Source organism: Acipenser ruthenus, chromosome 30 (assembly GCF_902713425.1).
Source record: "Acipenser ruthenus chromosome 30, fAciRut3.2 maternal haplotype, whole genome shotgun sequence".
NCBI lineage: Eukaryota > Metazoa > Chordata > Actinopteri > Acipenseriformes > Acipenseridae > Acipenser > Acipenser ruthenus.
The window spans coordinates 11,975,605-11,988,595 of NC_081218.1; the positions used below are offsets into that span (position 1 = coordinate 11,975,605).

A 12,991-nucleotide genomic window follows, 5' to 3' on the forward strand; every position below is an offset into this window, starting at 1 on the left:
GAGGGGGAGAGAGAGCGGAGGTTACGGCGAGAGGTGACAGTGGGGGTGGGAGGAGCAGGGAGAGGGGGGAGAGACAGAGAAAAAGAGATGAAATAGTGATCAGAGAGGTCCAGGGGGGTGACAGAGAGGGTGGAGGGGCAGCAGGCCCTGGAGAATCTGAGGTCCAGTTGACGGCCAGCTTTGTGGGTAGGAGGGGACGGAGAGAGACAGAAGTCGAAGGAGTGCAGGAGAGGGAGGAATCCAGCAGAGTGGCTGGGGTTGGAGAGATGGATGTTGAAGTCACCCAACAGGACAGTCGGGGTAGACAGGGAGGGGAGGGAGGAGAGTAGATAGTCGAGTTCATCCAGAAAATGAGTGAGAGGCCCAGGGGGGCGGTACAGAACAATGAGCAGGAGTTGACAGGGAGAGGTTAGTTGGACTGCATGAAATTCAAAGGTACTGACAGAGAGTGAGATGAGATCGGAGGGGACAGAAAAGAGTAAGGAGGGAGAGAGGAGAAGACCCGTCCCACCTCCCCGTCCAGTGAGACGCGGGGTATGGGACAGGACGTAGAGAGAGGACAGGGCAGCAGGAGTAACAGTGTTATCAGGGGACAGCCAGGTTTCAGTGAGAGCAAGGAAATCGAGCGAGAGGTGGGAGGCAAAGGCAGAGATGAAATCAGCTTTGTTAGCAGAAGAGTGACAGTTCCAGAGTGCACCAGAGAGTGTGCGGGAGGGGGGGAGAGGCAGAGAAATGAGGTTAGAGGGGTTAGAGGAGCAGTAGCGGAGGGAGGGCAGAGGACGAGGACGGGAGGACAGAACAGGGATGTGAGAGACAGTCATAGCAGGACAAAAGGCACAGTGGAAGCAGTAGGGTGGAGGGTACAGACCTGACTAGTAGAGAGCTTCTTCTAGAGCCCCGTTAGGTTAGGATCTATTGGAGCAGCGTCTCAGTGCAGGCCTCCCCTCGCTGGACTCCCACAGCTAGACTCCCGGCTCTTTTGTTGAGGCTCTTCGGTTGGCTGGCGCGTCTGGCTGGCGCTAAAATAGGCTGCTTAATATATATTAAAAAAAAAAACAACTGCGTGGAAACCAATCAGATAGCAAAACAACTTCTATTCAATTAAACCACTCACCTGGTACTAATCACACACACCAACTCAGCTAATTCAAACACCACCTTACAGAGTTACCAAATGTAGTTAATTAAAGATTACTTGAAGCAGGAGCTAGCCTATCTGCCTCAGTCCCTGGTTCCTGTAGACTGATCACTATTTATATGCACACCCTATTATAATGAAGAAACTATTTGAGTGTGTAGCAGCCGACTGCCAGGGTGACAGGGTATATTTCTAAAGCTTAGCATGGGGTAAAATCAATCTCTTGGTTTAATACTAAAGACCACACTAAGTCAGCAGTGCCGTGATCCCCAGCGTGTAATAATGTTATATGGGGTTCTCTTCACGTGCCGTTCAAACCCATTACCTAGCTTATATAAATATGTACACTACTGTGTATGCACATTCCTGTTTAATTAAAGAACTGGGCTGTCATGTATATATTTATATTATTTACTCTCTTGGTTCAAACTAAGGTCAGTGCCATATATCATATATCATAAGGGGTACATTGCATAGGGGTTCAGTGCATACTCAAAGCATGCTCCGGTTTAATGGAATTGCATAAGCAACAAGGTATAGTATAGGTTAGTAACATACTAGTAACAGTAGGGATTTAAACAACACATGGCACGACTCAGTCCAGTAATCTATAAGGTGGCTCCCAAGCTATAACGTTCAAACGCCTTATGCAAAAGCAAGCGGGATTCTGATACCCTCAAGCACATTCAATTCTGTGGAAAGCAGTTTTCAACAATGGGAGTCCAATGCAACAATGCCACATTTTGTTTAAAGCTGGGACCCTTTACTGGAAGATTGCTTTCTGTCAGCAAGGCAGAGGTGACTGGCCCCAGTGGGCAGTAGGTGCTGGATTGACAGGCGCAAGTGTGTCTGAAACTGTGTGAATAACAACAAAAGACATGGAGCCGTGCTGCCAGGACCTTCGGCAGATGGAAAAACATCTCCAAGTCAAAGCAAACACAGCGTGGCAGACGTTTCCTCCAAAAATGTATCACTCACAAAAACAGGTGTGCAGCGCTTACTACCATCTAGGGGTGCCCAAGGACATTCGCGTCTGACTTTGCATATTAACCCTTAGCATACCAAGCACTGGCTTCAACTCGAAATTAGCCCTTACCACACAGTGATATATTTACACTGAAAAATCAGCGGACGCACATGACGAAGTCCCCAGTGAAAGCAGTACAAACGGTAGCTGCAGAACCAATAACTCCAAAAAACACACATCCCAATGCGGTTTAGCTGAAAACTACAATGATAAAACCAGCCGAGGAAGTAACAGTAAGTAATGAGATGATCAGAAGACAATAAACAACAGGAGCACTGTGTCCTGTAATGCTGGGAGGGTATATGGCTGTAATCTCAACTCTGGAGTCTATTGAAGCGCGTCAGACTTTTAACACGCCCTGTTTGTGGCTGCTGACATAACCTGCACTGGATGTTATAGAGTATATGCAGTTTAACATTGTTGGAAGTTACTCAATACACTGGATACACACATTTTGGTACAAAGTGATATACATTGCTCCTACACTATTGCATCCCCGCAGCGATGGACAAAAAGTGTTGCATTACCTAGAATGTTAGGATTGAGACATAATTATAAAAAAAACAACTTAATTTAGATCTTTTTATTTCACATCATCTACTTGAAAAAACTACAAACTGACCGGAAGTGATAATAGTAGTACAGTATTTCATGTTAGATTTAGAATTTTTTTTTTTTGGTCCATTTTTAGTTAAGTATATGGAAAACTACTAAGCGGTATGTAATTCAATATGTTAACGCAGCATTATTCAGTAGGTTTCATTTTATGTTATGAAGAAAAATTAGTTAATTCTATAGGGTGATGTAAAACTTTTGTCCACAGCTGTAGATGCCACACCTCAAAATCGTACAAGGATTAAGGAACATTATGAGGCAATAGCGCATAACTATGCCTGCTGCTGCTGTGCTGCCTGCTCTGTTTCTTGCTCAGCCTCCTTCTGCTGCCTGTGATGTGCCTCACTGCCTCCCACGCTCACTGCATCAGTGGCTGTATAATTAGCACCGTGGCTTACAGTACATCAGGTGTTTCAACAACATCTGCCGTTTTTTTTCTCTTTTATCGGCTTCAAAACACTGGTGTGAGGCAACCTATGCAATTCCAAGCTTAAGTGACAATACCATTTTACACATTAAAATTGTGTGACATATGAACTATAATAAAGCTACCACTATGGAATTCAGCTGTCATATGTTAAGTGGCCAGCAGGTGGCTAGAACTAATGTGAAAATGTCACTGAAATGCAGATGTAATGTGTTTTGTATCAAGCTTGGAGTAATGTACGGTAAGATACATGTGTAGTGTTGAGTTTCTGTATTTATGCGTTTATTAAATTGGACGCATACCAAGTGGACCCCAATCTAGAGATCTTATGTGTATTTATGTATTCGTTTTATGAGGGTACCAGCAGTGTTACGTTATATTACTAGTCAATGCAAGCAAAACGAGTACACTAGAAGAAATAAGAACCGCACAGTTTCACAATGCCTCTGCAGCAACACAAGACAACCTCCCACCTCTTTCTAAACATGACTGGCGACAGGTGGTCATGCGCAAATGGGAGTGACTAGAGTCCTAGATCGACAAGGCCTGTCCTTTTTGAAGAGACGAATTTTCAAATGAAAATCAAACAAAACATTACTGTCAATATGACCGTTTTTGACACTTATTATATAGTCGAATCCTACAACTATACTCCAAAAACTTATTGAAAAAAAAACCGTCTGCGTTTCAAACTTCACCAGATCCACCTTAAACGAGTTCCCATCCCTTTCGCTTGCCTTGGTAGAGACACACAGCGATGTTACTTAGCTCTGATTAACCAGCACACACACACACACACGTCGCTTACTTCTTGTAGCATCGAGCCGGACGAGCTGAAACATTAATAAAGGATCATTGCAAACATACTGTGCAGCAATGCCAAACCATCAGTGTCTACACATGTAACAACAAAAATGTAACAATGCTTAATGGAATTAAGTAGCACGATGATGCATTACAGCGTCGTGTAGATGCAGTGTTGCTCTTTATTAAGGAGGCTCCGCCTTTAATCTCCAAAGTCCACCTAGCAGGCAGCAGGTTGCCATTTCCCCCGTTCCACCTTAAATGACTAATCCCAAACCAGACCTCTCTCTCTCACACACATCCCGCGGCGGTCCCCGGCTTGTGCTCTCTCTCTTTCCAGTCCCGGAATCCCTGGATCCAGCTGTCTCTGCTGCCGATCCGCTGTAGTCCGGAGCCTGTCCGCGTCGCTACGCTCTCTTCCAACACGGTGGATCTGGCAGACTAGCGAGGGTGAAACACGGTTAAAAAATTACCAATCGAAACTGAAACCTCGTTTTTGCCTTCGAACCCGGACCGGACGCTAAATCCACAATATACCAACGTATCCCTTTCTGTGATAATCTTTTCTTCTTGGAAAAGGTGGGGAAAGGGATTTTGTTTTCCAAAAATCTGGATTGTTAACTTTGCGGGGAGACAGAGACTGCCTTTTTACCGATGCATTTTTTATATTCCGTTTATTGTAGATATAATTGTGGTCCTGTAATTATTAATAAACCGTTTACTCGTTTATTTATTTACTAGAAAGAAACATTACTACTAATAATAATATTTACGGTAACAAAACATAAAAACACCCTTGTTTAAGCTGTTTTGTTGCTTATTTCTCAAGCCACTTTTTTTTTGTTTGTTTTTTTTATTTTGGAATCCCAAATTATTGCAAAACTGTCTGTATAAACTCGGATGTTGGTTTTCACATTTTATTTTATTACAACAATCTTGAGGGAAAGAACAACCACACCACGAAGACATTAATACTAAATTGGTATAGAAAAGCCTCAATAATTTCAGTTGTTTTTCAAGAACGATATTCACTGAATGCGTCATCGTTACTGGAATGAAATGCTGTCTTATTTTTTAATCATTAATGCAAATTACACACGAAACATTAGAGAAACACGAATTATTACAGAAAACGAAATCTCGAAAGAAGAACGTTAATCACTAATCAAAGTCATTTTTTTTTTTTTTTTACCTATTTTCTTTCTTTCCCTGCGTAACAGAGATTTTATTGTTATATTTTCATCTGACGCTTGTGTAAAGAATATTTTTGGGGAAGTTCTCTACTGGGAGGGGAGGAGACTAAAACGCCATTCTTTTAGACTACAACCTGGATTTAAAAGAAATTCGAGGGACGAGTCGTTAACTACAGATATCATGTTGCACTGAGCCTAAAGATTCACCCGTCAGCAGAAGACCGAGTGATCCAGCGAGGTTGGTTAACTTACTGTTTGTACATTCTCTCGATTATTAATGGACTCCCCTTTCCACAGGTGTGTCTGTTTCTGTTTTGTTCTACAGGTTGAAGAATGGGATTATCAGCATAGTTAGAATCAAACCGGCGATATGATGTTGTTATTAATTAGAATAATATTCAGTTTAGGAATTCGGTCTTGTTTTGGGATGGGGAGTTAGGAATACTCTTACGGCGTTTTGTTATAGGGTTTGCGGCGTGTTTATCCGTACTACCGAATTTCTACTGTAGTTAATACCACCAAACCACACTTATGTCATTGAAGCGATCAATGTATGTCCGCCTACATGCCTGTTGATGAGAGGGCGGGGTAAGAGGCAACGTATTCACTGGTCTCTGTAGCTGATGGAATAATGCAGCATACTTTTACCTACCCAGGTATAAAGCTTTATTTATTTATTGAAGACAAACCAGCTACATATAATGACAATTATTAGATCTGTCTGTTTGTCTAAACCAAAAGACTTAAACAGAAATCTCATGCAACAGATTTTTAGCATTTATACTTTAAGCTATAATGTTAATTTTTTAAAATATTTTTTTAATATTCTCAAACTAGTGGTTATCTGGTTAGCCTGTATTGTAATACCTGTTAGATGCATTTGGGTGATGAAAGACTTCCTTTGTGGGGTAAAGGTGACCAGGAGACTGAATCTTTCAGCCAGTCTCCCCTCTGGGCACTGTTTATGAACTAACCCATTAGTATAGTGTTTTAGCTAGACGCAGCTTCCCAGTTCAACATATATGATATGAATATTTTTTATTATTATTTGATATGAAAATGTACCAAGACTGTGCTAAACGGTACCAACGGCTGTTACAGAAGAAAAAAAAAACATACATGCCATACAGCGAAAAGGACATATTGTCAGTTAACTTGAGCTGGGCTAGGGGTTAATGGGTATTGTCCAATCCATTATGCAGATTCACATTCAAATGACGAATATCACAAACCTCGGTCCTGGTGGATTTATGTATCGAATGGTGTTTGAATATAAGAAACAAAACCGTCATATTTTGAGCAAATTGTAACAGCAATAGTGTATTTTCAGAATGATGTTTCATGCAGACTGTATTAATCATTCCAAGAGTACAGGTTATGGTGCTCTTTGACACGCATAGTTCAGCTGTAATGAGAGGCTGGCATGTTTTTGTGGTAAGTGCTTCAATTCCACTGCTAGGTGTGGCCATCCATTTTGCAACACTGAGGCATGGCCTGTTTCAGTGTTACCTGTCCCTCCCCCATCGTCTGTCTAATGTAACTGGAGAGAAAGAGGTACACTTAGATAAAGCGTTTTTTTACATATTTAATCTTGTAGCCTTATAATAATATTGAAAACGCTCTGTAGGTCTTTCCTGTAAAATGTTATCGGTGTAACAAAAACAGAATCTTTGTTTTGCTTCCCTAAGCTACAGCACAGCTTGCAGATAACATTTATAACTTCTGGCTTTGATAACATTTATGACTTATGGCTTTGACAGGTACTATCATGAGCATGTCTGTTCAGTTGCAGAGGGTGTCCAGAAGGTTTTTTTTTTTTCAGGAGGGAGGGTGGGAGCGAGCGAGCTTGGGTATGAAACTAAAACTATCATTGGGGAATGTAATTAAACCGAAAAGCAAACACTATCTTTTTTCTTTGCTAATGAAGAGCACAAGTTATGGGAGAATTTGTAATCGAGATGTCATTTTGCAGTTATATTTGACTGTGTGCCATCAATTTAATTGATTTCTTTTACATTTGAAGCACATTTAACATATATTAATTATTAAACTGTTAGCGGGCCCTCGGAAAATACAGGGAATCCAGTTATAAATACCGGAGTGATGATGTGACTGTAACAGTAGCTCTATGCAGGTAGAATCCTATTTCTGAGCACATATTATTGTTCATAAAACACAACAGTGACACTCCCACAGCATGCATGGAAACTGTGATATGTCAGTTCATTGAACCAAGGAAGCCACTGTTATTATTGCTTATGCTTAATGCATACCATTGTACAATCTGTAAAAAGAAGGCATGGAAAGTGGCTGCAGGAGACTACACCTCAGCTGTGATTCTCTTGTAGCACTCGCCAGCACTGTGTAAAACCTGGAATGGCTGTGATAATGCAGCCTTCCATCATCAAGCTGCCTTGGTGGAGGAAGTTTAGACTCTGGAAACCTCACCCTTTTTTCCCAGCTACAGCAAAGAAACTGAATTTGTTACCAAGCACAGCAAGCTGTGTTCACTTAGCGAGCATCTGCTCTCTAATTAAGAGACACTCCTTAGCGGCTTTAGATATATCCCAAGCTGAACTCGAACTGAAAACTCCCACTCCCACTGGTGAGGACCAGTTTATTCCATGAGCTAATTTTTCGGGGGGGACGGACGGGATGGGACAGCTATTTAAATGTTGCAAGCCTGCTTAACCCAGTCCTCGGGGCACAGTGCAGGATTTGGCGTTCTTGGGTTCACACTATAGCCATCCCATTCTGTAGGACTGGGTTTGAATCAAGGGGAATGGGAACCAGGGCACAGTGCTGGCAGGTTCCAATATCTGATGAGTGCACCTCAACCCTGGTCTGAACACCCCACACCTGTCATTACGACCATTCCCAAGCAAACCCAATTGTGGTGGGGATGTTGGGTTCAATTCTAACATCCTTAGCTCGTGACCCAGAGGTTAGTGAATGATCCCAACCGGTGAAATCCTTTCAATTTGGTGGCAAATGTACTTGTGTTTCTATTCTGGAGACCCAGTGCTGCATTAAAATAATTTAAAATAGTGGTCCTAGCAGTATTTAAAATAAGTGACTTGAAATCGCGTGGGTTTTTTGGAGGTGGACTGCTGTCCAAGACCGCCGAGATCAAATTTAAACTGGTTTCAAACCTGTGTGGAGGTAGTAGCGTCACCAATGAAAGCACAGTGTTTGTTAGCCAACAATAGCATCATTTATCAATACACAAATGTATTCTGCCTCAGTGGCTGAGTGCTATTCAGCCAGACAGTAACACACGTTTTTCTTTCTTTTTTTTTATTGCTGTATGCATCTTTAGTGCTGTAAAGGAACATGTGATAGATGTACTGTTCTCTAATGATCTGAATGCAATGTGAATAATCGCTGGCTCTGTCTGCAACGCTATACTCCTGACAGTATTATGCATTGCATTGAATCTGTATTCTGTGTGCTCGTCACAGCAGAGAGACTGGGCGTCTTCGTGGGTTCTCCTCTAGGACATGTTTTCAGCCATCGTTAGGCTCTGAATGTAATTGCAATTCAACACTCACTGCTGCGGGGAGTTGGTGACTCAGTAGTCTCTGTAATGTACTCTGGCGAAGTAATACTGGTTTGAATTCTAATGGAGAAAGCCTATTGGAGCCGCTCGCTGTACTGTATAGTATTGGTTGTCTTTTGAAGCCAGCGAGTGTAATGCAATTCACTGAGAACTAGATCTGAGAGCCAATTAGTGTTGAGACATGGCAAGTTTAATGAAGGTAGAGGTTCCCAGTACTGGGGGATGTAAGAGCCAGCAAATTAGTATTGAGAGGCAACAAATCTTATACGGTGCAGTGTGGTGATCCAGCAGTAATGAGCCAGTAAATTCAATACAGTATGTGACAGAGGACTCAAATACTAGGGATCTTAAAAACAGAAAAAACGAAATGCAGACTAGTACATTCACAAGATTGTTCATAAGCTCAGAATGTTAATACAGTGGGGGGAGTACTGTGGGCCAGAGAGTCTGGAAAAGACAGGGCACCGTTCAGGGGTTCTGATAAATCAGTACAGAGTTGGCACTCTCAGTAGGCCTACTGGGACTCTGACAACCTACAAATGTATTTCTTATTTTGCAAAGTGCATTAAAACAGTACTAAAAGCCTCCCAAGGCCCGCTATTGCTTTTACAGGCAGGTGCACCCACTCAGTGACAGGCGCTTGACTTGAAATATCCAGATTAAAGAACCGATTGCATCGTTGGGGAACACAAAACAGCAACTTGTCACTTGAAAGATCTTGAAAGCAGCGTGTTTTAAAATGAGCAAATTTCTCAAGCACAGCACACTGTTCTTTTGATCTGGAGACACTGTGCTCCCCGGAATTTGCTCTGCAGCAACACCTAGTTGTTTTATGGGTTGGGGTAACGTTTCAAACGGCAGAGGCCTCTTTTAAAACAAGGCTGCATGTGGCCTTGCTCCAGTTTATTAGACAGAGCTGACAGCTCCTCTTTCTATACCAGAGGGCTGTATACATAAAGAACTGTCTGGGTTTCAGCATTGCGTAATGTTTTCAGAAATTTGTAAAAAGAAAAAAAAAAAAAGGTCAAACTGCTGGAGGTTAACATTTTGATATGGAATTAAGAGAAAGGTAATGGCAACTTCGCTCTATTTGTCAAGAGTGTTGTTAAAACCATGCTATGATTTGCATATTGCCCCTGGTCTTTTCCTGCATTCACGGTAAGCAGGTTTCTTTCCGTAAGAGCCAGAAGTTTTCCATTTTCCTCTGTGATCTAACAACCTACCTACCTCTCCTCCCCCATCTTGTGTCTCCTTACTGCCGCAGATTTCCACTGTGTATTCAAGCAGGGCACCTTGTTAGGCAAAACTGGTAAAAACCCTTCACTGTGCAGGACCCTGAAACTGGGAATGCACACTTCTGTGTAAATAGGCTGACATGAATTGCAGTTAAGCACATATGGTATTCTGTAGTAAAGTAAATTGAGGGGGTCTTTAAATACAGGACAAGTCTATGAAAAATGCATATTCCTGTTCTTTAGTTATCAGCAGACCTGACGAAAGCCATCTCTCTCTAGACAGGTTCTTTGTATTCAAGATGGTACAATTCAACGTTTCACCATCTTAAAAGCAATGACTGGAAGGAAGAAGAGGTGGCTGACACTGAGAATGGGTCACGTAGTCCTCCTGCCAGCAGAACCTTTTGAAATATCTTGCGGTCTCGCAGCCACATCGAATCAGGGCTGTCCTGGTTGAACAGAGTTGCCCTTTATCCTGGCAGCAGTATTTCTAAAACCCTTGACTCCTGACTCTAGTAATATTGTTATTATTGTTAATAATTAATCAGTTGAATTGTGTTTAGTGGCTATAGTAGAAATATGGGTGTATGCACTAGCATCTGCACTTGCATGTTGAGCGTCCTTTCAGCTCCTGTCTTGATATGTAGTAATTAACGGCAGGTCTAATCTTCGTATTATAAAGCACTGGCCGATAGCAAAAGCACAACCTAAAATAAACCTAGTTATTCCCCCCCTCCCCCTGCAGAGATCACCGTCTGACTGCGACAGGGAGGGGCTTGGCTTAACAGCAGAGTCACCTGCAGCTAAATGTAGAATTTGTTTGACAGTGTACTTGAACCCATTTTCCAGTGCATGTAGGACAATGTTACAGACTCTGTGTGTTTTAGTGCAGAGCTGTCCAAACATTTTGGTTAAAAGAGCCTTACCGATGACCAGGGAGTTTAAAAGGCATGTCGTATGCAGACAGGCTAAAAGAATTGAATCTATTCAGTCTTGAACAAAGAAGACTACGCGGTGATCTGATTCAAGCATTCAAAATCCTAAAAGGTATAGACAATGTCGACCCAGGGGACTTTTTTGACCTGAAAAAAGAAACCAGGTGTCACAAATGGAGAGTAGATAAAGGGGCATTCAGAACAGAAAATAGGAGGCACTTTTTTACACAGAGAATTGTGAGGGTATGGAACCAACTCCCCAGTAATGTTGTTGAAGCTGACACACTGGGATCCTTCAAGAAGCTGCTTGATGAGATTCTGGGATCAATAAGCTACTAACAACCAAACGAGCAAGATGTAAACTTTCTTATGTTCTTAAAGAGCCATGCAGAAAATAAATGTGTGCGTGTGTATGTCTAATAGAAAAAGAAAGAATATAGCATGCAGTAAGTTTAGTTTACTAAAACAAAATAGCTGACTGAGGGGCAGCAAAGACATTTTGAAATAGAGATATAAAAAGAGACTGCAGGACAACGGAACTTCAGTGAGTTTGTGCTCATTAACCATGCGTCATGTTTAAAGGCAACGTCGGTGTATTTGCATTTTGACTGTGCTTGCTATCTCCATTAAAGCCATTCAATAGGATGCTCCATCTATACTAGGGAGTTCAGTGAGCCGTACAGTTCAGCCCTGCACCAGACTCAATACAGAAAAAAAGTAACTGGTTGCAACAAAATTGTTGGGGGTACTTGAAAAGCACTGCACTAAACAAACGGGTAAGAGCTGAGAGAAGCACTTCTGTTGGGTACAATATGTTGCATTCTGTAGCAGGGTTTGTGGGGGAGCAGAAACAAAGGACGAAGTAAAATAAATAGAAAGAAATTAAATATTTGGAAAATGTAGATCATATATAGTATCCCTTTTAAGGACCTGGGTTTTCCCCTATTTGACTAATGTTGTTGTAATATGCTGGTAATTGTAGCCACATTGTCAACTCTTAAACGTGTCTGGTCATTCTCTTGTGCTATACAGCGTATATCATTTTATATTTCTGAAACGCGATATGCTGCTGTTTGTGGACCGATTGCCAATTGAAGTTGGCTTGAAGGTTAGGTGGCTGGGATCAAAAGGCCACATTAGCCCCCTCCCCTCCCTCAGGTTAAGTTAATGTCCCTTCTCCTTTTATATGAGGTGGAATACCAGCAAATGACGCCATTGCCAGACAGGGCAAATCAGCAGTGACGGGGGGGGCGACGTCATGGCTAAATTGATATTTCACAAGGTCAAAGCCTTCTAGAGGTCACCAGTTATCGATCCAGCCATGCTGCCCTATCAAGGGTCTTTGCTGTTTCATCTGTAATAAACTGACATTGTGACAGTTCAATACAGCGTTAAGTGGTACCAGGGAACCACACAGCGTATACAATTCTGTGCCGGGACTGGGGATAATACATTGCAGTGTAACGGAGAAATCAGCACATTGTAGCAGAAAGCTAGCAAACTCGGTATAGTAGAGAGAACTCAGTGCTTGACATAACTTGGTATGGGTGTTGAGGATCTGAGAGCCAGCAAGTTTGATGCTGAGAACTTCAGTATGCATGTGTTCACTGTCTACGACTATAAAAGTGAAGCGGTCCATTGGGACGGGACTGAACAGATTGTTTCCCAGGATGATTGTTCATGGGAATCGTGAGTTTGTTACTCCATGCTTGCTTGAGCTACATGAAAGTCAATGGAGACAAGAAGGGGGGAGCAGACTTAAAATATGGGCAGACATTAAAGAATAACCAGACAGCTGCATTTTGCTTACATGTACAGTATGTAAAGCTGTTCAATGGCCTACATGTGCTGTGTAAACAAGGTCCTGTTTATGCACGTCTGAGCACCTGTCCCCAATATCTCAGAGAACAATGGTGACCGCTGATGTGCCTGTGTTTAAATAGGTGTGCACTCAAACGAAATAAGAAAAGGGGAAACTGAAATATTAATCTTTGCCATAGTGTAATATTAATCTAAAACCGACTGTACTTAATGGCTCAAACTGCACTCCAATGGGAG

The 12,991-nt window shown here is 42.1% G+C and overlaps 1 protein-coding gene across 5 annotated transcripts in view; it reads left to right on the forward strand.

Annotated features, from left to right (window-relative positions):
* The first annotated feature begins 4,200 nt into the window (after positions 1-4,200).
* The window catches only part of LOC117396319 (plasma membrane calcium-transporting ATPase 1-like), a 56,146-nt gene continuing 47,355 nt past the window's right edge, over positions 4,201-12,991 (forward strand). For 2 of the 5 annotated variants that reach the window (XM_059004843.1, XM_059004842.1), the window contains exon 1: positions 4,201-5,442. The gene's annotated coding sequence lies outside the window, so the exon portion shown is untranslated. The remainder of the gene's footprint in view (positions 5,443-12,991) is intronic. The other 3 variants (XM_059004840.1, XM_059004841.1, XM_059004839.1) reach the window with 2 other exon arrangements.